At 49.7% G+C, this 23488-nt stretch overlaps 1 protein-coding gene across 8 annotated transcripts in view; it reads left to right on the plus strand.

The window, feature by feature from the left end:
• BLM (BLM RecQ like helicase) overlaps nt 1-21946 on the plus strand; it is a 123188-nt gene extending 101242 nt beyond the window's left edge. For 2 of the 8 annotated variants that reach the window (XR_003795874.1, XR_003795875.1), the window contains 3 exons: nt 1457-2137; nt 3387-3619; nt 5324-6975. The gene's annotated coding sequence lies outside the window, so the exon portion shown is untranslated. Of the gene's footprint in view, nt 1-1456; nt 2138-3386; nt 3620-5296; nt 6976-20620; nt 20880-21594 lie in introns of those variants that run through there. The other 6 variants (XR_003795877.1, XR_003795878.1, XR_003795880.1 and 3 more) reach the window with 6 other exon arrangements.
• Nucleotides 21947-23488: the final 1542 nt, after the last annotated feature.

Below are 23488 nucleotides of genomic sequence, written 5' to 3' on the forward strand. Positions count from 1 at the left end.
GAGCCTTTTTTTGAAGGAAAAAAAAAAAACATACTCAGCCGTGAAATCTAGCTAACCATTAAAAGTGTTCATTTTGGGGAGTTCCCTGGCGGTCCAGTGGCTAGGATTCGGCACTTTCACTGCCATGGCCCCAGGTTCAGTCCCTGGTTGGGGAACTAAAATCCCGCAAGCCACACAGCACAGCCAAAAAAAAAAGTGTCCATTTTTCAAAGGTAAAATCATGACTCTCAGACAATATAAAATGAACACGTCAAAAATTTTTATTAAACTCATTAAGTAATTAGGGAACAAGTAATATTTTCCAATTGATTCAAAGGAAAATTGGAACAACACACACATATATAGGCAGATAAGAAATACTGAAATGAATTTACATATACGTGTAAAACTGATGAATGGCCACAGACAGCAGTCAGTTGTATTCCACTGGACAAAATCCATTTGCATTTCTGATGGACAAGCCCTACTCTAGGTTTTCTACAACTTAGATTTGCTCAAAGACAATGAATGGCATGAGTCCCTAAATGCAGGACACCCACCAGTCTTTTTTGTTGTTGGTCTCATTCAAAGTCCTTCACAGATTTTCCTGATTCAGCCAAGAAATGACTCCGAGTGCAAAACTCAGGGGCACAGTGAGCTTACAAAATGGAATGGAATCTATTTAAGTACAGGACTAAGACGAAATACTAGGAGAATTATAGTTGCAGAACAGAGTATGTGTTATAAACCTTGACAAAGTGAAAATATTAGCATCAAAATCAGGAACTGTAGCGTGTGAGGAGGGAGGATGTATACAGGAAGTGATCATCTTTTTCATCCCAAGAAATACTGAGCCTGCCCGAAGTGAAGGGTTTATTCTTTTTCCCCAAGACTCCAATCTCTTAATGAGTTTCATAATTTTTTTCTTACTGTTAGAGACATTCATTATGAACTAATATCTCTGTGGAAAGTAAAAATTTATTTAAGATTCAGCAATTTTTTCATTTTCTTTCTGTTAAACTCAATTAAAATTAAGTAGTTTAAAATATAGCACGTGTGGTACAATCCCATTTTTAAAAATTATTTCCACCTATTTACCTTACTCTGTACCTTGTTGTCTCTCCAAAGTTCTCTGTGTACATATGACGTTCACCAAATGTTAACAGTAAATGAAGGGCCGTATTAAGCATCTGCTCTGTGCCAGAAAGTTCTAGGAGCTGAGAATACAGCAGAGAACAGAAGAGAGAAAAATCCTGTGCTCAGGAAGTTGGCATTCTAATGGGGGGATTTATGGCTTCCTTCTTTGTACTTTTCTAGATTGCTTGTTTTGTTTTGTCTGAGAATGAGCATGTGTCATTTTTATATAAACAATGGTCATTACCTTCACACACACCTCAGATGATTCTTCTGAATAGCTGGAGTTGAGAACCACTACATTTTAAGCTGTATGAGTCATTAACACTTTAATGTAAATAAGGTTTTTAGGAAGGCAGCATGAGGACCCAGAGTCTCTGCAGATCCCAACCTGGGCACCTAAATCCTGGGAAGAGCTGAAGAGGGGAGTTGGTTTCCAGGATCTTCAGCCCGTCTCGGCTGGAAGAACCATTGAGCTTGTCTCCTGGCCCCTTGGCCAGAGTTTCCTGTCCCTGTCCTGGGATCCTAAGCCTGTGAGACAAGATGCCCATTCTAGCTGGCCCTGGACCCAGGCAGCTGAGGGCCCGGCCCAGCCTTGGTAAGTGTCTGGGACGTGCCCGGCCAGGGTTCTCCTCCCTGTAGCCTTGGGGGCACCGAACCCCATCTGACTCCACTACCCTCACCTCCCACTCCCACCTCTTGAGTGCAGCCCTGACCCCATCCTTCTCCATTTGCACCCTCACTCTAGCCACCCTGGCCTAAGTTTGCCTTCCCCACACCACCTGGCCTTTGCACATGCTTTTTCCTCCACCAGAATCCCCTTCCTACCCTTCTTCCCTCACCCCTAGATCCCAAGACCCCCTCCTCTGTAGGCCTCCCTGACATACCTCCCAAACCCACAGGTCAGGCCCCTGCGCGCTTCTGTGGGCTGTGAACTGCCCCGGCCCCCGTGGGCCAGCCTGCTCTGCTCAGCCCTATGGCCCAGTGCCAGCCAGGGCCTGGTGTCGGGGAGCCAGGAAGGCATGTGAGTGAGACTGGGCCTTGGCCTCTTACCAGTAGGGTGACCTCAGCCAGGTCCCTTGTCCTCGCTGACTATTTCCTCATCTGAAAAATAAGGACATTGTATGTTTGTTTTTTCGGTTGGTTTTTTTTTTTTTTGGCCGCTCTGTGTGGAGGCATGTGGGATCTTAGTTCCCCAACCAGGGATAGAACCTGCACCACCTGCAATGGAAGTGCAAGGTCTTAACCACTGGACCGCAAGGGAAGTCCCTTTTTGTTTGTTTGTTTTATAAATTTACTTATTTATTTGTTTGTTTTATTTTTGGCTGCATTGGGTCTTTGTTGCTGCGCACAGGCTTTCTCTAGTTGCAGCGAGCGGGGGCTACTCTCTGTTGCGGTGCGTGGGCTTCTCATTGCAGTGGCTTCTCTTGTTGCAGAGCACGGTCTCTAGGCACACGGGCTCAGTAGTTGTGGCTCACGGGCTCTAGAGCACAGACTCAGTACTTGTGGTGCACGGGCTTAGTTGCTCCGCGGCATGTGGGATCTTCCCCGGCCAGGGATTGAATCCATATCCCCTGCGTTGGCAGGCAGATTCTTATCCACTGGGCCACCAGGGAAGCCCTGTTTGTTTTTTTTTAATAAGGACATTGTAAATCTTCTTCATGGGGTCCTTGAAAGATATAAAAAAGATAACATGTATTTCTTATTTTAAAGTATATTAAAAGAATAACAATGAGATATAAGCTTAAAGGAGGAGGGGAAGTGAAAGGGGGAAATCATCAAGTCAGTAACAAAAAAAAAGTGATGAAGAGTTTAATTGAGAAAAAAAGTCCAACTTTCCTGAGGGGAAAGAGATTACCTACAGAGCCCACTGAGGGTCTGTGGGTCCAGGGGGTCGGACACCCTCAGACACCATGGAGGACCCTGGGCAGGGCTGGGTCCCCGGCCTCCAGGCCCAGTGGGAACTTCCTTCTCAGACCCCCGTGCCTTCCAGCTCAGCATACCCTGTGCCCCTTAGAACCCTGGGAAGCATCACCCCACACAGTATCCACCAGCTCCCCCAGAAGTTCCCTCGAATCGTTTTCTCTATTCACGTAGCGAGCTCACTGAGCAAACGCAGCTCTGGGGCAAGCCCCCAGCACCCGTGGGTGAATTGAGGTCACCACCACCCCAGCAGTGCCAGGTGAATCTCCATACAGGTGGGGGCTGAGGGGGGCGGGGTGAGGGCTGGGGCTGTCACCTTGTGTCCCCTGATGTGCCTCCTCCTCCCTCAGGAAACAGCGGCGTGAACTCTTCCCCTCGTCTGCCATGGGCGCACACAGAGCGTGTGACAGGCAAGGCCGCAGCCTGAGCCCCTGCTCCTCCCTGCCCGCGGCTCCCCCACCTTCCTGAACCCACCCGGCCTTTGATCTGCACGCCCACAGTTCCCACTGGGCAGAACTTGAAAGTCACATTCCCCTCTGTCGGACACCTACTCTGTGTACCAGATGCTCACTTCACCTGCGAGGTAGGTAAATTGTCCCCATTTTACAGATGGGGAGACTGAGGCAAAAAAGCAGCGAATGGGTTGCTGTAGGCCACACAGCTGGGATTGGCAGCCCACCTGGCTCTGAGGTCTTCCAGCTCACCTTTCTGCCCCAGCCCCAGTACCCAGCAGGGACAGAGCAGTGTGATGCAGAGGGCGCTGAGTGAGGCTGCATGGGGAGGGGGCCTCTGAGGGACATGGGAGCCCCGGCTGCAGGGTTTATGGCAGCCTCTGAGGGATGGGCACAGAGGAGCTGCCCCCTCCCCTGTGAGCACACTCCAGGGACTCTCGTTCTTTTTCCGGGCTTGCAGCACTCCACTGAGGGGACGCCCAGAATCCCTTATCCCCCTCCCCCACTGTTGGATACGTAGGTATTTCTAGTCTTGCTAAGACAACAGTGCTGTGATGACTACCCTTGTGATGACATCCCTTTGCATGAGTGTGTGTGTGTGTGTGTGTGTGTGTGTGTGTGTGTGTGTGTAGGATAAATTCTCCAGGCAGGCCCCACAGATGGGATGCTGGGCCTCTCGCCAGGAGGACACAGTTTCCAGGAGGACCCCTCACTGGGACTCACCCAAGCTCACTCCAGGCCCAGCCAGTCCCCAAGAGCCAGTTGCCCAGAAAGACTGCCCAGAACCACCAATAGCCTTTCCCTATGCCAGAGGTCTGTTTGGTTGGCTAGTTGGGTTTTTTAGCCAAAGGTCAGTGCTGGGCTGCAGTCTTGGGTGCACAAGGTACAGAGCTGGTGTGGGCAGATTGTTATGCAACTCAAACAAGAAAGCAGAGCTTGGGGAGCAGAGAGGTTCCTGCTGGGCTGCCTGCCACGGAAGAAGGGGCTCCTTCTGCATGGCTCCCCCACCCATGCAGAAGGCCTGAGGGGTTCAGGGAAGGCGCGGTGACCACCCAGTCCCAGGGAAATGGGTCCAGCCATCGCCCCAGTCCCTCAGCCCTATTCCCTGCATTCCTGGGAGTCTGTCCAGAGTGTCTACGTGAGCTCAGAAGCCAGTCTGGGCAGGTACTGAGAATGGATGGCCATTTCCTTCCCCTTTGCCAGCTCTGGCCCCTCAGCTGCCTACACGGGGTCCCTCACTGATGCAGGAACATCCAATGGGGCCTCCCCTGTGCCCACAGCCCTGACCCTTCAGCATGGTAGTGAGCTCTGTGACAGCAGAGTGGGTCTGGGTCATGGGTACCCAGCACAGAGCCTGGCACATCACAGATGCCCAGTGCTGTGCCCCACTGAACACCCTGACAGCGGCACACCGGCAGGGAATGGGGACAAAGCCGTGCCTGGCTGAGGACCCCCAAACAGGACCCACCCTGGGGAGGACAGGAAAGGGGGGTTCCATCAGCACTTCAGCCAGAGCTACCAGCAACAAATTAACAAGAGAGGAGGAAGAGAAATGAAGAAATCCTTCCCCCAGAGCCTGAGGTCACTTGGGGCGAGGCTGGAGGAGCCCAAGCCAGCTTCCTTCAAATGGTACATATATTATATGACATTCCTAGATAGAGAGTCCAGTTTCTTTCACCTTCTTTTGTGCATTTCAGGAATTTTTTTAGCTAATTAACTTAAGGGCTCTGGTGCCTAGGATTGGGGATTCTAACAAGCCTGGTTTCAGACACAAGGCTTCAGGTGTCCCTGCTCACTTCTGTTCTTAGTAAGTTTTCCCTGCGTCTGTGCGCCAGGGCGAGCTCATTAAACAGAGTGGCCATGCCGATTGTCTGCTCCCTGACCGCGGGTGAGGAAAGAGTGCTTCAATGGCGGTGTCAGAAGATGCAATGGATCCCACTGCAGAAGTGCATTCAACTCCCCTGCAGACACACTAATCAGGAGGTGACACAGAGCCGCGCAATCCCCAGTTTCCATACACATCGATGCCTGGCAACTAGCATGTTTTCGTTTTACTCCAGCTGCCTCCACCCTTCCTAAGTGGAGGCTGAAAAACCAGCCCATTTCGGCAACTCCTGACCGTCTGCTCTGGTGAGGATCTGGGTCATCCCACCCGCTGCTCACTGCTGGGTGCTGAGGGCAAGCCTCCGGGCCTTTGCTTGTGTGTCCCTCTGCCTGGGGAGCCTCCTGCTATTGTCCTTTTAGAAAGAGGTAGAATCGTGACTGTCACACATATATAAAAATGAACAGGTGTTAAAGAGTGTATTATGGGCTTCCATGATGGCGCAGTGGTTGAGAGTCCGCCTGCCGAGGCAGGGGACACGGGTTCGTGCCCCGGTCCGGGAAGATCCCACATGCCGCGGAGCGGCTGGGCCCGTGAGCCATGGCTGCTGAGCCTGCGCGTCTGGAGCCTGTGCTCCGCAACGGGAGAGGCCACAACAATGAGAGGCCCACGTACCACAAAAAAAAAAAAAAAAAAAAGAAAGAGTGTATTATACTCCTAAATCAATAAGAGAGGTATTATAATCAGTTCAAAAGAGAATGTGAAGAACAGACACATTTATTGATCAGGACTATTGAAATGAATGTGGACACAGAGGCAATACTGAGGAGGGGAAGTCAGTCTGTTCTACAGGTCGGTTCAGAATCTACAGCGTAGACAGGAATTAGTTTGAATCACTATCAGTTACCTGCAATGTGCAGAGCTGTAAAATAGCCTTCATAGACTGGAATCCGATAATCCCAGGGATGTCCTGCAAGTTGAGATACTGCAGAGCTTTTCCACAGATTGTACAAAGACTCGCCTTCAGCCTTGACCACCCAACGTCCTTCACCTGACCTGCTTGAGGCCACGCCTCCTCAAGGATGCCCTCCCTGGCTCCAGGCGGGGTAGGTGCCATCCACTCAGCCCCCCAGTCCCTGCAACTTCTGATCACACTGTCTCCTCCGTCAGACTATGAGATTCTTAAAAAAGAAGTTGCATCTTCTTGGGACTTCCCTGGCAGTCCAGTGGTTAAGACTCTGTGCTTCCACTGAAGGGGACATGGGTTCAGTCCCTGGTTGGGAAACTAAGATCCTGCATGCCTCGCAGTGCAGCCGGAAATAAATAAATAAATAGAAGTTGCATCTTCTCTACCTGTCATTGTGCCTGTGAGAACTCAAGAGACATTTGTTGAATGAATGAATGAGAGAACAAAGGAACAATACAGGGTCCTTAAACCAGGGTGGTCCACAGGGTGCCCCCATAAGACAGTAAAAGACCTGTGACGCAGCAGTTGAAGGTCAGCAGTGCCTCGTGAAAATGTGTATGTCTCCAGCTTCATCTTATTAAGGGCATCTCAGAAATAAGGCTCTGAGAGCAGACAAGCTTGGAAATGCTGAGTTAAACATAAACAGCTTCTTTGCTTTTTCCCTTTTCATCACAGCACATCTGAGAGCCTTTGATATATCAGAGTGACCTATGAATCTCTCAGAAGGAGAATGCAATGTTCCAGCATTGTACATGCTTATCGGATGGTGAAGCAAAGTTTTTAAATGGAGCAAAGGCAAAGGTTCTGGAGAATTCACATTGAGAAACACCAATTTAATCCAACTGACTTGATGTATTTAATAATACATAAATTATTATCCCCTGGCTCAGAATTCTGGCTCCAGCGTTAGTGTTCCTGTGGCCTTGGACAAGTTAATGTCTCTGCACCTCAGTGTTTTCAGCTATAAAATGGGACTAAACTTACTTCAGAGTTGCTGGGGGGGATCAAGTCAGTTACTGTGAGGAAAACACTTAGCATAGAGCCTGGTACAGGGTGTACTCAATAAAGGTGAACCATATCATTACTGTTTATAAAAACATGAAGGGCCATTTATTGACTGTGCCTTTGCATCATCTCACTTGATCCTCACAACAAGCCTGAGGCCAGATGAGGAAGATGAGGCAGATGAGGACAGAACATTTAGGAGGTGAAGTCACTGGCCCAAGGCCTTGCAGCCGGCAAGCATCCAGCATTCTTGGACCAGGCGCGAGGACCTAAGAACAAGCTTAGCCAAGGGCTTGGCGTGAAGTAGTTGCTTAAGAAAGACTGGTTTCTCCTCTCCCACCCTTGTCCCTCCTTCCCTTACAGCCAAGAGTCATGCCGGGCCCCAGTGTGAAGGTCACCCCTGGCCAGGGTTGTGGTGGGATGGACAGTGCTCAAGCCAAGGGCTCCCGGGTGCACGGGCAGCGAAGGACACAGGCTGAGCCTGGCCTTCCTCCCCACCCCCAGCTGAGACACTCCCTGCCCTTTCTCTTCCTCATCTTTCCCCCCACCCCGGCCCAACACGCCCCCATTTTTATCTGGCGACTTGAGAACCCAGGGGTGCCTCCCTGCTCTTCAGCCATCCTGGTGTCAGGGCTTCACTCTCAACACACACAAGAGGCTTAAAATCGTTCTTGATTTTAAGAACGAAGCCTGCACCCTGGGCCTCGAGCTGGCCGGCTGGCCAGGCCACCTGGGGCTGCCCACAGGCTAAACGCAGACCTACACAGAGCCCCACCCCACCCAAAACACTGCCCCGACTGAAGGCTTGCTCAGAAAAATGACTCAGCTTGAGTGCTCAGACGCAATTTTCCACGTTTTATGGACTAAAGGTGTTTTCATGATAGCCGGGGCTGATGAGCCAGAAGCAGGCTGTAAACAGAGCAAAAAAACCCGCCCTGGTCTGAGGCCCCACACACAGGCAGGGCCTCTGAGGCTATAAGCTTCTCCATAGTGGTGGCAGGGCCTCCTTCATGCCCACGTGCCAGGGGCTCCTTCCTTCACCCTGGCTGATAGCACAGGCCCCGCCCACCCCCCACCCTCAAATGACATGGAGACTCACCCAGGCCACTTCCTTTACTGAGGAGGGAGTTGAGTAACAAAGCTGGTCCTGCAGCCTCAGCGGCCTGCTCAGTCCTCCCCAGGTGCCTCGCGCCTCCTGTGAGTCTGGAGGCCAGTGTCCTGGGACCATGAATCTGGGGGCCCTGCTCTGAGCCAGGGTGGGGGTGGGGAGGTGCCATCGCACGGACAGGGAAGATGTTCCTCCCCACCAGCGATGACAGTGGTTGGGAGAAATGACACACGTGCTGAAACAACTAATGGTGTTAAACTAGGAGGATGGTGCTTAATCCTCCCTAAGGCATCAGATGGAAGGGCTGCAGGAGGTGGGGCGGCCCTGCCGGCTCACTCCCCCCACCAACCCCCACTCATTCATTCATTCATTTGTCAGGCACTTTCTAAGGGCCCACCTGTCAGCTTCACCCCAGACCTTCCCATCTCAGCAAATGGCACCACCAACTACTTTGGCCAAAAAAAAAAGGAGTCATCTTTGATCCCCAATTTTTCTGATCCATCAGCAAATCCTGTCTGCTTTACATCCATTACACATCCAACATCAGCCCACGCCTCGGCCATGCTGCTCCCCTCTGGCTTGGATACTGCAGCAGCCACCAGCTGGACTCTTGACCCTTTGCCTTGGCCTCTAAAATCCATTTCTTCAATCATCAAAGTGACCTCGACACAGCGTCATTCTGACTCCACCATTTCCCGTCTTCAAGTCCTCCACTGTGTCCTACTAAATATTAAACCTTTTGGGACTTCCCTGGTGGCACAGTGGTTAAGAATCCGCCTGCCAATGCAGGGGACACGGGTTTGAGCCCTGCTCCGGGAGGATCCCACATGCTGCGGAGCAACTAAGCCCCTGCGCCACAACTACTGAGCCTGCGTTCTAGAGCCTGCGAGCCACAGCTACTGAGCCTGCGTGCCTAGAGCCCATGCTCCGCAGCAAGAGAAGCCACTGCCGTGAGAAGCCCGTGCACCACAAAGAAGAGTAGCCCCTGCTCGCTGCAATTAGAGAAGCCCTGTGCGCAGCAGTGAAGACCCAACGCAGCCAAAAATAAATAAATAAATTTATTTTTTAAAAAAACCTTTTAAGGAAATTAAGCAGACCACCTTCAGCATCAGGCTATAAAGAGATAAAATGAACAGAAGAAGAGAAGAAAGGCCCAGGGGTGGAACTGTGCATAAACGAGAACTTGCTATATGACGGGGAGGCATCACCAACCAGTGGGGAAAAGACAGACTCTTTTATAAATGGTGTTGGGACAAGTGGTGATCCATATGGAAAAAGTAAAATTAGATCCCCAACTAACACCACACACACAACTCCAGGTGGATTCCAGGCTTACTTGTGAATAACAAAATTTTTAACACATTTAGAAGAAAATCTAGGAGAATATTTTTATGACCTCAGGGTAAGGAAGGATTTCTTTTTTAAACAAACCTTTTGTTAATTAGAATATGCATTTAAAAAGTGCACATTATAAGTGTGCGGCTCCATAAAATTTCACAAAGTGAACCCAGCTTTGTACTCTGCACCCACGCCAAGAAATAGGATGCAACCAGCAACTCGGAGAGCTTCCCTGTGCTTTTTGATAGGGAAGAATATCGTAGGTGCAAAAAGCATCAGCTGTGAAGGAAAATATAATGAGTTTGATGACATTAACATTCAAATCTTCAGTTCAACAAAAAATACCATAAACAAGATTGAAAGATATGCCACAATCTGGGAGGAGATACTTGCAATACATACGACCAGCAGGAGATTGGTTTCCAGAATATATAAAGGACTTCTGCAAATCAAGAAGACAACCAACCCAACAGAAAATTCAGCAGAAGTTGTGAACAAATACCTCCTAGGAAAAGAAACCCGTATGTATGGCCAATAATCATATGAGAAAAGAGGCTCTACCTTGCTGGTATCAGAGAAATGTAAATTAAAACAACAACGAGATATTATGTCTCACCCATCAAATTGGCAAAAATTAAAACAAAACAAAACTGGCGCTACCCAATGTGGCCCCCACGGCTGGTGGAGGAACAGATAAGGCCACTTGACAGGGGCATGATGTGGTATCTTGCCAGGTTGAAGGCAAGCATATCCATGACCTAGCCTTTCCTCCCCCAAGTACAGACTCTACAGAAGCTCTCATCTGAGTGCCCCGGGAGGGAAATTGGAAACATCATCAAAGTAAGAGACAGTCATGCAGTGGAAATGGCCTGGCAATTAAAGTAAGCAAAATAGAAGTGAATTATCAATTAGATACAGCAAACAGGACATGTGTTCAAGGCAAGACATGAGAGGTGGGAGCAAAACCAGAGCCTTCGGGAGGAGAGAGAGCCCACCTGAAGGGGCTGACCATGGGGAGGTGAGACACAGGCTGGGCCTTGAGCACTGGGGAGAATTTACATGTGAAGAAATGGGAGGAAAAAAAACCTTTCTTTTTTTTTTTTTTTTTGTCTCACTCACTTTACAAGTAATAAAGGTAAGCTCCAAGAAGGGAAATGACTTGCCTGCCACATTGGGGACCAAGCTGAGATGGTAAGTGGGCCTCACCTGCAATTTTGAGCTCTTTCTCTTCTGCCCCCTGTCCCCTCCTCCCCATCCAATGGTCCCACCTCACAAAGGGCTGGACCAGTGCAGTAGCCCCCCTGCCTCTTGTTCTCCACTCTGCACGTGGCCTCAGAGGCTTTCTTAGCCCAGCGCTGTAGTCACACAGCTCCCCTGCTCAGAAGCATCTACAGCTCCCCTCAACTCCAAGTCCAAACCCTTAGTGGTCTCCTATTCGAGGGAGTGATACATTTTTCACTAGGCGCACAGATTCTGTGGGCCAAGAATTGGGACAGGGCTCCGAGGGGCCAGCTTGTGTCTGCTCCACAGCATCTGGAGCCTCAGCTGGAGGACTTGAAAGCAAAGGGCTGCAACCCTGAAGGCACCTTCATTCCCATGGGGTGATTGATGCTGGAGACGGATCAGCAGAGATCTTAGCTGGGCACTGGCTGGAACTTCTACATGAGGCCCTGCTGTGTGTCCTGGGCTTCCTCACAACGTGGCTGATGGGGTCAAAGTTCAAGAGGGAGAAATAGAGAGAGGGGGGCAGAAGACTTACCACTTTTTGTGACCTAGCCTTGAAGCCCACACTGCATCACTTCCGCTGCATTTTCTTCATCAAAGCAGCTACTAGGACTTACCTGGTGGTGCAGTGGTTAAGAATCTGCCTGCCAATGCAGGGGACACGGGTTCGAGCCCTGGTCTGGGAAGATCCCACATGCCGCGGAGCAACTAAGCCCGTGCGCCACAGCTACTGAGCCCACGTGCTGCAACTACTGAAGCCCGCGTGCCTAGAACCTGTGCTCCGCAACAAAAGCCACCGCAGTGAGAAGCCAGCGCACCGCAACAAAGAGTAGCCCCCACTTACCGCAACTAGAGAAAGCCCGGGCGCAGCAACGAAGACCCACCACAGCCAAAAATAAATAAATAAATTTACTTAAAAAAAAAAAAAAAAGCAGCTACTAAATCCTGCTCAATCTCAAGGAGAGGAGAAATGGAGAGGGAGCAGCAAGCTTTTAGAAGACCATGTGGGACCAGAAATATTTCTGTGGCCATTTTTAGACAGTAGATATAGGAAAACGCTAGTATTTAGAGCTGAGTTGGGGCAGATTCACAGCAGGCCTTGAATAGGAGCCTCTCAGGCCATGTGCAAAGTGGAGAACAAGAGGCAGGGAGGCCAATGAGGAGGCTACTGCACCCAGTCCAGGCCTTTGTGAGGTGGGGCCATAAGGGCTGGGAGGAAGGGATGGGGTGGGGGGCAATAGAAAAGGCACAGAATTGCAGGTGAGGCCCACTTACCATCTCAGCTTGGTCTCCAACATGGCAAGTCATTTCCCTTCTTGGAGTTTACCTTTATTACCTGGAAAATGAGTGGCACAAAAATAAACAAAAGAAGGAGGTTTCTTATTCATATTATGGACCCTTTGAGAATCTGATGACAGGAATGAACCCTCTCCTCAGGGGAAGAAAGATGCACTCAGGCACCTACGCGTGGAATTAGGCTAAGCCTTCTGCAGGGCTCAGAGTCAGCCTAGCTCAGTAGTTAGGGTGGGGCCGCTGGACCCAGAATGTCTGGGTATGAATCCCGCCTCCACTGCTCACCAGGAAAGAGAACCTGGGTGAATGACTTGACCTCTCTGTGCCTCTGTTTCTCCACTTGTAGCAGTTAGCAATGCGTTTGGCTGTAGGTAACTGAGGACCCCAATGTTCAGTGGTTTTGGCAAAATGGCGACTCTGTTCCTCTCATCTGGAAAAGCCCAGATGTATATGGTTGCTGGTGTTGGTTGGGGAGCTCAGACAGAGGATTTTTGTCCCTTCTCTTAGAAAAGCTCAGGGGAGGGGAGGGATAAATTAGGTGTAAGGGATTAACATATACATAGCACTATATATAAAATAGATAAACAACAGGATTTACTATATAACACAGGGAACTGTATTCAGTATCTTGTAATAACCTACAGTGGAAAAGAATCTGAAAAAATATATATAATTGAATCACTTTGCTGTACACCTGAAACTAACACAATATTGTAAATCAACTCTACCTCAATTAAAAAAACAAACAAACAAAAAAATTCTTCACCCTGAAGACCTGCCCTTGAACTCATTGTCCGGAGTGGAGGCACGTGAACCACCCACCTGAGTGAGGGTGAGGGCTGGAGCATCAGCTCAGTGGTTCTCACCCCGACGGGACCTATGGAAATGTGTGGGGACATTTCAGGTTGCCACAGTGATTGGACATCTGCAAGGCAGGGGAGAGTTTTACATGAAGCATTGTTCCCCCCAATGCCAAAAGCATCCCCCTTTGAAAAACTCTGAGGCTCTTCTGGTCTCTATCGCGGGGGCAATGAAGAAGGAAGGGTGGGGAATGCGGGCAGGTCGGCCAGCCCACGGCCCAGACAGAGGCTGCTGCGAGGCGCATGGGTAAGTGCTCAGGTCAAGGCACAAGCAAGGGACTTCCCTGGTGGCGCAGTGGTTAAGAATCCTCCTGCCAACGCAGGGAACATGGGTTCGTAGTCCTGGTCCGGGAAGATCCCACATGCTGTGGAGCAGCTAAGCCCGTGGGCCACAACTACCGAGCCTGCGCTCTAGAGCCCGCGAGCCACATGCAGCTACTGCAGCCCATGCACCTAGAGCCTGTGCTCTGCGACAAGAAAAGCCACCACAATGAGAATCCTGTGCATCGCAACAAAGCGCTCTGCAACTAGAGAAAGCCCGCGTGCAGCAAAGAAGACCCAACGCAGCCAAAAATAAATAAATTTTTTTTAAAAAAGAAAAAGGCACAAGCAAATGTTGGGGTCCCCTGAGGGCCCAGAGACTGCAGATGAGGCCCTCTGAGACCAGAGCCCCTGGGACCCTGCCAGGCCTCATGGCCAAGAAGAGACTGCAAAAAACCAACCACAGGACCAGGAGGTGCACGCAAGTGGGGACACAGAGCTTCTCTTCTTGTGCACTGGTTTTCCTCGCAGCATCTTGTTTCTCTTTGAAGCCTGCCTTACCCTCGGGAGGGCCGCCCAGAGCGTCCCGCCACATCCTGCTGTGTCATGCCACATCCCACTGTCTGTCCCCAAAGGGATCCTGATTCAGCAGCAGACGCAGCAGGACAGGTGAAAGGAAGTGGGGGAAACGTCACTGCTGCCAGTCACCACGTCCGTCCGCTGGCCCAGTTCCCAGCAGGCAGGGAGTCAGCAGCCCCCTGTGGCCAAAGCCACAGCCCAGCCCCGCCAGCGGGCCAGCAACATGGCTGGCAGGACACGTGCTGCCTTCAGGACTGGGGGATGGAGCGGTCTGGGGAGGACGTGTGTGTCCCCTCCCCCCCCCCCCCCCCCCCCAGGCCTGAGGGACAGAGAACCAGACCTCACCATTCCCGGGGGTTGACCCGCCCCCGCCCCCCAGCCTGAGGGTCACCACCCCGGGGAGCAGGTCAGGAAGTCGGCCCTCTGCTCACAGCTGGAGCCCAAACCCTAGGCTTTGTGTACCTTTGTTTAAAGATAGTGGGTTTTGTTGTCGCTATTCCGATGATAAAAGCAAATCCAAATCGTGCTCACTGTCAAAAGTTTGAAAGGCACAAAGAAGTAAAAATCCAGCCTCCAGCCGGTCACCTAGGACAACCATTCTCAGCCTGTTGGCATATTTCCTTCCGTTTTTTTCCGTGTGTGTGTGTGTGTGTGTGTGTGTGTGTGTGTGTGTGTGTGTGTATACAAGCTTCGTTTTACATACTATCTTATTACCAGCTCCATTTAAAATTTTAAAACTATATGATTTTTGTTTTAAAACACTATAGATCAGTCAATGCCAGCTCTTCCTCCTCCCACCCAGTTCCACCAATGTCCCCTTCCCCAGCATCACCCGTGTGATGTGGTGAGCACAGAGAGCGGTGGTCCCCAGGAATGGCCCTTAGGAAGCCAGAGGCGGGCACTCCTTTCCAGAACCTGTTTCCAAGCAGGAGATTTGCTGATTTACCCACCAAGTTCCCGGCCACACAGGGAATTCCCTCCATGAGTGGGAGGGGCCTCTGTCCATAGCTCCCCCCACTAACACACAAAGGAGGCCACAGGACGTGGGCGCTGGGGGCTACTGTTTCGGAACTTCTGGGCTGTTCCTCATCCCTCTTGCCCTTCCCCAAATTCAGGAGAAACCAATTTTCTCACCCTCCGAGGTTGGCCAAGGTATTTGAGTTCTGGTGACTACAGAGCCAGTGTGAGATGGACAGTTTCCTGCAGGAAGGTATGGGTGGGTCACAGGCTGGGCTCTTAGAGCTGGAAAAGTCTTCGGGTAATTCTAGCTGCCCTCCCTGAGGACCTGTTGTGTGCAGGGCCTCATGCCAAACATTTTATAGAATTAGTTCATCCCATGCATGTGACATCTCAGCAGGGGAGGTATTATTATCCCCATTTAATGGATGAAGAAACTGAGGCTCAACCAAGTTAAGCCACAGGTCAGCTTCCTTATGGATGCATCAGGCATCTGAGGCCAAGAGAGCAGAGATAACCTGCCCAGAGTGGGGACCGGCCTAAAGCAAGTCTTGTCCCTTGGACTGAGCCTGGCTGCTTCTGTCTGAGAGGACTGCGGACTTTGCCTTGGACACAGGCCAGATACTAAGGCTCAAACAAACATGTCGGGCCCACAACCATGTTCCAGGCACCAGGCCTCCCCGACATCTGCCCACTGCTGCCCCACTGACTCATGGAGCCCAGAAAGTCCAAATTTTGTAAGGTCAACCCAACCACCCTGGGACTTCACCCCCTGCGCTTGTTGACGTGAGGGGCTATAAAGGCTTCTCCTTCTGGGCGTGTGGGCACAGGGACACACACGTGTGTGCTCTGTCTCCCAGACCAACTGTCCAGTCACAGGCCAAGGCTTCCGGGCCAGGAGTAGGAAGACCAGAGCTCCAGACCCTCCTTCCCCGAAGAATGCCCCGTGTGACCTTGGCCGGGTCTCACTCCCTTCCTGAGCTTTGGCCTCCTCATCTGAGGAATCCTAACCCTGTGATTCCTGAGGGGCAGGGATGGTGTAGACACATTTATTTTGCCCCACACTCAGGAATGGCTCTTCCACCAGCAATAGCCATTTAGTCTCACCTCATGAGTGAATTCTGATAGATTAGTAGTGACTGTCTGGAACACTGTGGAAAGGAGTCCACAGCTGTGTGGTGATGGATTAGCAATGTCTGCCACAGGCTAGGACAAAGAAGTGGCGGCATGTGTGATGTGTCTGCCATAATATCATCCCCCAAGTGTCTGTCCCAAGTGAACCTTCAAGGAGTTCATTTGGGGAAATGTTCCCCACAGGTGAGTTGCCCCAATAACCTCATTTCTGGGAAGACCGAGTCCTTGGAGAAATTATGCAACTGTTGAGAGGGGATTTTGCATTGGTTCATGCTTTCCTTAGCCACTTCCTGTCCCAGATAACCAGCTCCAGTGCCTGCACTGGGGTTTATCTGTGAGGTCACCGCTACTTTGAGGTCTCCGATTCCGAGGACTCCTGTCACAGAGAACAGTGTTTGTAGGCTGCGTACTTTCCTGGCAGTGCCCCTGCTTCTAAATGCCCCCATTACCAAAACTTACACCTCCTCGTGACCCATTCTTGGTTGACATGCAAATTCAGACCTGGTTTATGTGGCTGAGATGGCAGAACACCTGACCCTCCTAGGAGTGCATGCTAAAAGCAGAAACTTAAATCTAGCGGTGGAATTCCAGACATTGTGGCAGGTAGATGGGGACACATCTGAGGATGTGGGGATGGTTTGACATTCATTGAATCAGCCTGGCCAGTGAGTGGCTTCACCCCACCTTTGTCACTGTTTGCCCAACCCTGAGCAGGTCTCTGCTGTATTTCCTCCTGGGACAGTCTTGTTTGGCTCTGATAGATGATTCCACTCCACCCTGTTTCCCAAGCCTCCTGGGTTGTAGGACTCCTCACCCAGTGCTGAGGGCCAAAGAAAGAGCCCTATGCTGGTCAGTGGCTCTAAATCGCAGAGAATGACTTGGGCAGTTGTAAGCAGATAGGGTACGGGTTCCCTGGAGAAAAAGAACCAGGCATGACTTTCTTGACATAAGAGAAGCCATTTTTGGCCTAAGCCGTTTAGTGATCTAAGCCTGGCCACAGTGCTTGCCCTTGAACACGTCTCAGTAATTAATGATCTTAAGGGAAGTGAGGGAATGCAGGAACAAAGGAAAAGCAGTCAAGAAACAATAGTTCAGCGATAAAACAGAGTCCTAGTCCCTCCTCAAGGGATATACATCACAACCTGATACACATCTTTGAGTTTTGCTGGAACTAAGGCCCCCACCCAGGTGGAGGATGGTAACTACATGCTGAGACCCCCAGATTGCTCAGAACCTAAGAAACGATGATGACTTTTTCTGACCCTCGTGACTTCAGTCAACTAAAGCTTGGACTCTGTCCACCTTTGCCCCAATTCTATGCTAAATTCTCCTCTGCTCAGGCCCCTTCATGAATATGCATGTCCCCTTAGCTTAGAAGTTTCCCAGTTTTGCTATTTGAAGAGATACTGCTTTAGGAAAGATCCCACTTGCTGCAAGTAATAAATCCTGCCCTCTTTGACTTGGTTGGGTCTTTTGGCTCTACACCCACCAAGAGACGATCCCAGTTAGGGGGTAACACAGTGGGGAGCCTTCTACAGGACCCCAGAATTTCCCTGAGAGAAGGAATCCCACTTCCACCCACTATATGCGGCCTTTCCACAACCCCTCACCAAATGGATGCTCAGTTTCCACTTAAATGCCTCCAGAGACAGGGAACTCAGTTGGAAGGTTTGGAAATTCTAGGCATCTTTTACTTCTTCTTTATGCTTTTAGGTAGATTCAAATTTTCTACAATGAAATCATTCATTCAACAAATATTTATGGTGGGGTGATGAATTGGGAGATTGGGATTGACATGTATACACTAATATGTATAAAATGGATAACTAATAACAACTTGCTGTATAAAAACAAAAAAAACGCCACAAATATTTATGGAGCACCTACTGTGTGCCAGGCACTGTTATAGCCATTGAGGAACAGCAATGAGCAAAACGGATATAAATCCCTGCTCACATAGAGCTGACATTCTAGTGGGAGAAGAAAGGCAACAAACAAACAAATGAGGAGAATATAGTGTGTCCAATGATGAAAAGTGCTGTGAGGCAAGGGAAGGGGAGTGGGGAGTGCTGTTTGCATTTTAACATACTGGAGGCAGTGAAGGTGACATCTGAGCAAAGTCCTGAGAGATGAGTGGTCACATGGGTGTCAAGGAAGAGAGGTCCAGACAGGGAACCGCCAGTGTAAAAGGCCCTGAGGTAGGAATGCAATTGGAGGGATAGAGAAACAGCAGGGAGGCCATGTGCTGCAGCCAAGTGAGCCAGGGGAGGACCGATGAGATGAGATCAGGTCAGGATGGCACAGGGTGGGATGGATGGTTCTTACATACGTATAGCTTTTGTAATGCAAGAAGACAAATTGTTTAAACAGGAAAGGATTCTAGTAGAAGCACAAACCCAGAAGAAAAGAGTACCCAAATCCAATCATGGTGAGCCAAGCAAAAACCACACAGGGAACTTCATGATGGGACCAACATTTCTGGAGCTCTAACAGTGCCTGGCATGTCACCTGGAGCCATAGGGACAGGCTAACTTAGTTTTTATTTATTTATTATTTATTTTATTTATTATTTTATTTTTGGCTGCACTGGGTCTTCGTTGCTGCACGCGGGCTTTCTCTAGTTGCGGCGAGCGGGGGCTACTCTTTGCTCAGTGCACGGACTTCTCATTGTGGTGGCTTCTCTTGTTGCAGAGCTCGGGCTCTAGGCGCGTGGACTTTAGTAGTTGTGGCATGCGGGCTCAGTAGTTGTGGCTCGCAGGCTTCAGTAGCTGTGGCACGCAGGCTCAGTAGTTGTGGCGCACGGGCTTAGTTGCTCTGCGGCATGTGGGATCTTCCTGGACCAGGGCTTGAACCCATGTCCCCTGCCTTGGCGGGCGGATTCTTAACCACTGCGCCACCAAGGAAGCCCTAACTTAGTTTTTATAACCATATTAATCTAGGAAAAGAGAAACCAAATTACCATGTGGGGTGAGAGGCATAACAGAAAGGGCTGGGCTTCCTGGGGCCTAGTAGGGTGTGAAGGGGAAGGGTGTTTGCATTCTCAGGCCTGGCTCCAAGGTGGGCATGGAGTGTGCCCTCCTCTGCTCCCTTGGGCCTGTGTATGCCTCCCAGGACCCTCACAAGGAGAGGGTCTCTGGCAGGCAGTGGGAGTACCCAGGCATTGAGGGCCAAGGCATTTGTTATACAAGCCTTAGCGTGAGTCAGCCCCAGCACTCCGGTAGGCCCTGTGTGTCCTGATCCTTGAGGGCCATTCAAAAGGATGGCAGCCAGCTCCCAATAGAACTCAACTGGGTCATTGTCTTTGTCATTGAACTAATATGCAACTTCTGTTGCCCAGGAAGCATGGTAAGCTCAGACATGCTCTGTGACTTGCAAACTAAGCTTGGGCTGAGGCCTCAGCTTCAGGCCTACCTGATCGCCCTGTTTCTCCTGGACTTGGAGCTACAGGCTGAGGCTACAACAGGGAACACGGACAGGCCCAGGGCAGGGAATGAGCAAACAGGCATCACCAGGAGAGGGGCCAGGAGAGAAAGTGAGGCAGGGCAGGAGTTGAGGGAGGTGGAAGGTCACGGGGAGGTGATGGCTACAGAGTCCACACTTTCACCCTGAGCCTGGCCCAACCCCAGCCCGGCACAGCTGCCCAGGGACCGTAGAAGAACATTCAGAACTGTCAGTCCTTCACCAGAAGCTGACAAAGTGTCACTGTTACAGTCACCCGTCATGGACATAGAGCATTATTGTCTAAATGGTATTTTGGGGGTGTGTGTGTATGTGTGTTTATTCACTTTGATATTGAGAGAGAGGAGGCAGGGTCACATAACAGGCTCAGCACACTTTCACCCAGGACTCAGAGAGAGGGTCCCAGGGGGTCCACGCCCCCACAGGGACTGTCACCCACACACTCCCCTTCCTCCCTCTGCCCCAGACCCCATATATCCGGCCTGGCCCGGTCCAGCAGTGCCTAGCCAGGTGAGCAGTTATGGCCAGCACCTGATGGCAAAGGGTATAGTAAGGTCCCTGCCCCAGCTACCAGCCCTTCCAGTGATCACTGGGGTCAGCCTGACACAGGTTCAAATTCTGACTGTCCCATTTCCCATACATGTGATCTTGAGCAAGTTAATATTTAATCCCTCTAAGACTAAATGTTCTCATCTGTAAAATGGGTAGTGCTTACTTTATAGGGTTGTTTGGAAGATTACATAAAATCCTGCATGTAAAGCACTTAGTACAGGGTTACTTCTGTGGTGGTCCAGTGGGTAAGACTCTGAGCTCCCAAGGCAGGGAGCCCAGGTTCGATCCCTGGTCAGGGAACTAGATCCCATATGCATGCCGCAACTAAGAAGCCCACGTGCCACAAGTAAGAAGTCCACATGCTGCAACTAAGACCCAGCAGAGCCAAAACAAACAAACAAATAAATAAATAAATAAATATATATATATATATATATATGTATATATATATATATATATAAAGCATAGCACGGTGCCAGCTCATAGCAAGTACTTGGTAAATGTTAGCCATCATGATTATTTTCATCATCATTACTGTCGGCATGACCACCTTACAATCTACTGTTCACACAGGATTTCACTGCCCAAGTCTGCATTTGTGTTTATGATGGCATTGGCATCAAGCAGTCCTTTTTAATTGCTGCTGGCTAACAAGAAAAGAACAGAGGTGGATTTAATGCATAAATGATGCATTGAAGCCAAGTGCAGCCCGAATGATGTAACAGCCCACTGTGCAAACAGAAGTATTGCAGTAATTCAAATAGAGAAAAGTAGTGGGAGAACCAAGTCATTCCCCAGCACATGGCAGCATCCACAGGCATGTCAAACTCAAAAGGAAATCTACTCTTACTGGTCAGTCCGATATCACTGTAAGTGGCAGTTTGGTTTCAGCCAAACAACATCATCCTTCCCATTAAACTAATATTTTCACTTTGAATTGTATTGTGTTTGTAGTTTTGTTTATTTATTTTTGCATTCTCTGTCCCTTTTTAAAAATTTTTTATTGAAATATAGTTGATTTACAGTGTTGTATTAGTTTCAGGTGTATAGCAAAGTGATTCAATTATATATATACAATATATATATACATATATATATCTATATTCTTTTTTTTTTATTTTTTTAATTTATTTTTAAATTTTTTGGCTGCACCACACAGCATGTGGGATATTAGTTCCCCAGCCAGGGATCTAACCCACATCCCCTGCATTGGAAGCACAGAGTCTTAATCACTGGACTGCCAGGGAAGTCCCTATATATTCTTTTTTAGATTCTTTTCCATTATACATTATTAAAAGATATTGAGTATAGTTCCCTGTGCTATTCATTAGGTCCTTGTGTGTTATCTATTTTATATGTAATAGCGTGTATCTTTTAATCCCTTGTTTATTTTTATTATGTAAACTTCTCCAGAATGTACTGCTAAGTAAAAAAACAAATTGTAATATGCTACCTTTTGATTAAAAAAAGGGAAGTACAAGAATAGAGAGAGATAAATGTGTGTGTACATATAATTTGGGGGGTTTTGTTTGTTTGTTTGTTTGCAGAAAGAAATACTGGAAGGATAAATCAGATCTAATAAAAATTGGTATTCAAGGGACCTCCTTGGTGGTCCAGTGGGTAAGACGCCACGCTCCCAGTGCAGGGGGCCTGGGTTCCTCCCTGGTTGGGTAAGTAGACCCCACATGAATGCCGCAACAAAGAAGTCCACATGCAGCAACTAAAAATCCCGCATGCTACAACTAAAAGATCCCACATGCTGAGACTAAGACCCGGCACAGCCAAAATAAATTAATAAATTAATTATTTTTAAAAAATTGGTACTCAAGTGTGGAAGGGGGCTGCACAGAAGGGGCAGAGGTATGAGCAAAATTGCTTTATGTGTATTTTTCTGTATAGTTTTTTGTTTGTTTGTTTTTTGGGGTTTTTTTTGCGGTACGCAGGCCTCTCACTGTTGTGGCCTCTCCCGTTGCGGAGCACAGGCTCCGGGTGCAGGCTCAGCAGCCATGGCTCACGGGCCCAGCCGCTCCGCGGCATGTGGGATCTTCCCGGACCGGGGCACGAACCCGTGTCCCCTGCATCGGCAGGGGGACTCTCAACCACTGCGCCACCAGGGAAGCCCTCTGTATAGTTTTGACCTTTGACTCATTTTGGCCTGATGGTTGCATGACAACTATAAGGAGTATACTTAATAAAACAAAAATAATTTACACCTCAATCAGCATTGGGGAGGCTGCAGGGGTCTCTTTCCCATGAAGGGAGTGTACAGGACTCAGATTTGAGACCCATGTCAATGATAAAGAGCCCTATTGCGGGACTTCCCTGGCGGTTCAGTGGTTAAGACTGTGCGCTTTCACTGCAGGGGGCACGGGTTCCGTTCCTGGTCAGGGAACTAAGAAGACTGGCCCTGCCCAGGATTCTATGAGAGGACTTGGTAGTGATGTGGCCTGACCGCCAGGCACCCCTTAGCGAGCACTGCCCACTCATGTGCCTGAAATGGGTTCTAGAGCCTCCAGTCCCCAAGCAGGCATTGGGGTGTGGGGTGGCAGCTGCCACCAAGACCCCACCAGCCTCAATCAGCCTGGTCCCTTTGCCCCAGCGGCTGCCCACATTTTCTGCGTGTCATGATGTGAACATGTCGGGAAGCACTGCCTCAGAGGACCGTCTGCTGACCTCTGATCTCAAAGGAGCAGGCAGCTTGCAAAAAGGTTACAAGGCACCCCATGTGCCACCCAGGGACCAGGCCACACCAAAGGCTGCTTTCAGCACAGCAGCAATGCAAGGAGGCTGGCCGCTCTCCTCCTAGGAAAAAAAAATCAACTAACGGCACCAAAGAAGGGCCACAGGGAGGGCAGAGATTTCATCCACGAACGCCTGGGTTTGGGCCAATGCAGAAGAGTTAGAAGACTCCACAGCCAGCCCACTGAAAGAGTGTGCCTGCCTCAGAAGGGAGGAGGGTGTAATTCAATCATAGTAGCTACCACTGCGGACCAGACGCTGTGCTGAGTGAGTACTTTACAGGTATCACCTGATGGGCTGGGTATTTTTTACCCCAGTTTACAGATGAGGAAACTGAGGCCCTGAGAGGTTAAGTAATTTGCCCAGGGATTGGGGGTAGCATTCAAGCGAGTGTCAGGGCTGGGCTGGTAACAGCACACTGTATGGGGGGAGGGCAGCTCTGTGGTTCTGCAGCACACACCCTATAGAAACATCAACATTATGACTGGGAGAGTGCAGGTGAACAAGTCTTGTCCAAGAAAAAGTAAAAGGTGAATCACAGCTGAGCCACCCACATCACGGTGCCTTGGGAATCGGCATCTGATTCAGCCCTTGTTCACCCTCTTCTAGAGGCAGAAAGCTGAGTGGTTTAAGTGTGTGTGTTCCCCAGGTTCAAATCCTGGATCTTCCTCTTCCTGTGACTCCAAGCAGGCTCTCAAGGCC

Source organism: Monodon monoceros, unplaced genomic scaffold, assembly GCF_005190385.1.
Source record: "Monodon monoceros isolate NGI ecotype Baffin Bay Population unplaced genomic scaffold, NGI_Narwhal_1 Super_Scaffold_21, whole genome shotgun sequence".
NCBI classification, from domain to species: Eukaryota; Metazoa; Chordata; class Mammalia; order Artiodactyla; family Monodontidae; genus Monodon; species Monodon monoceros.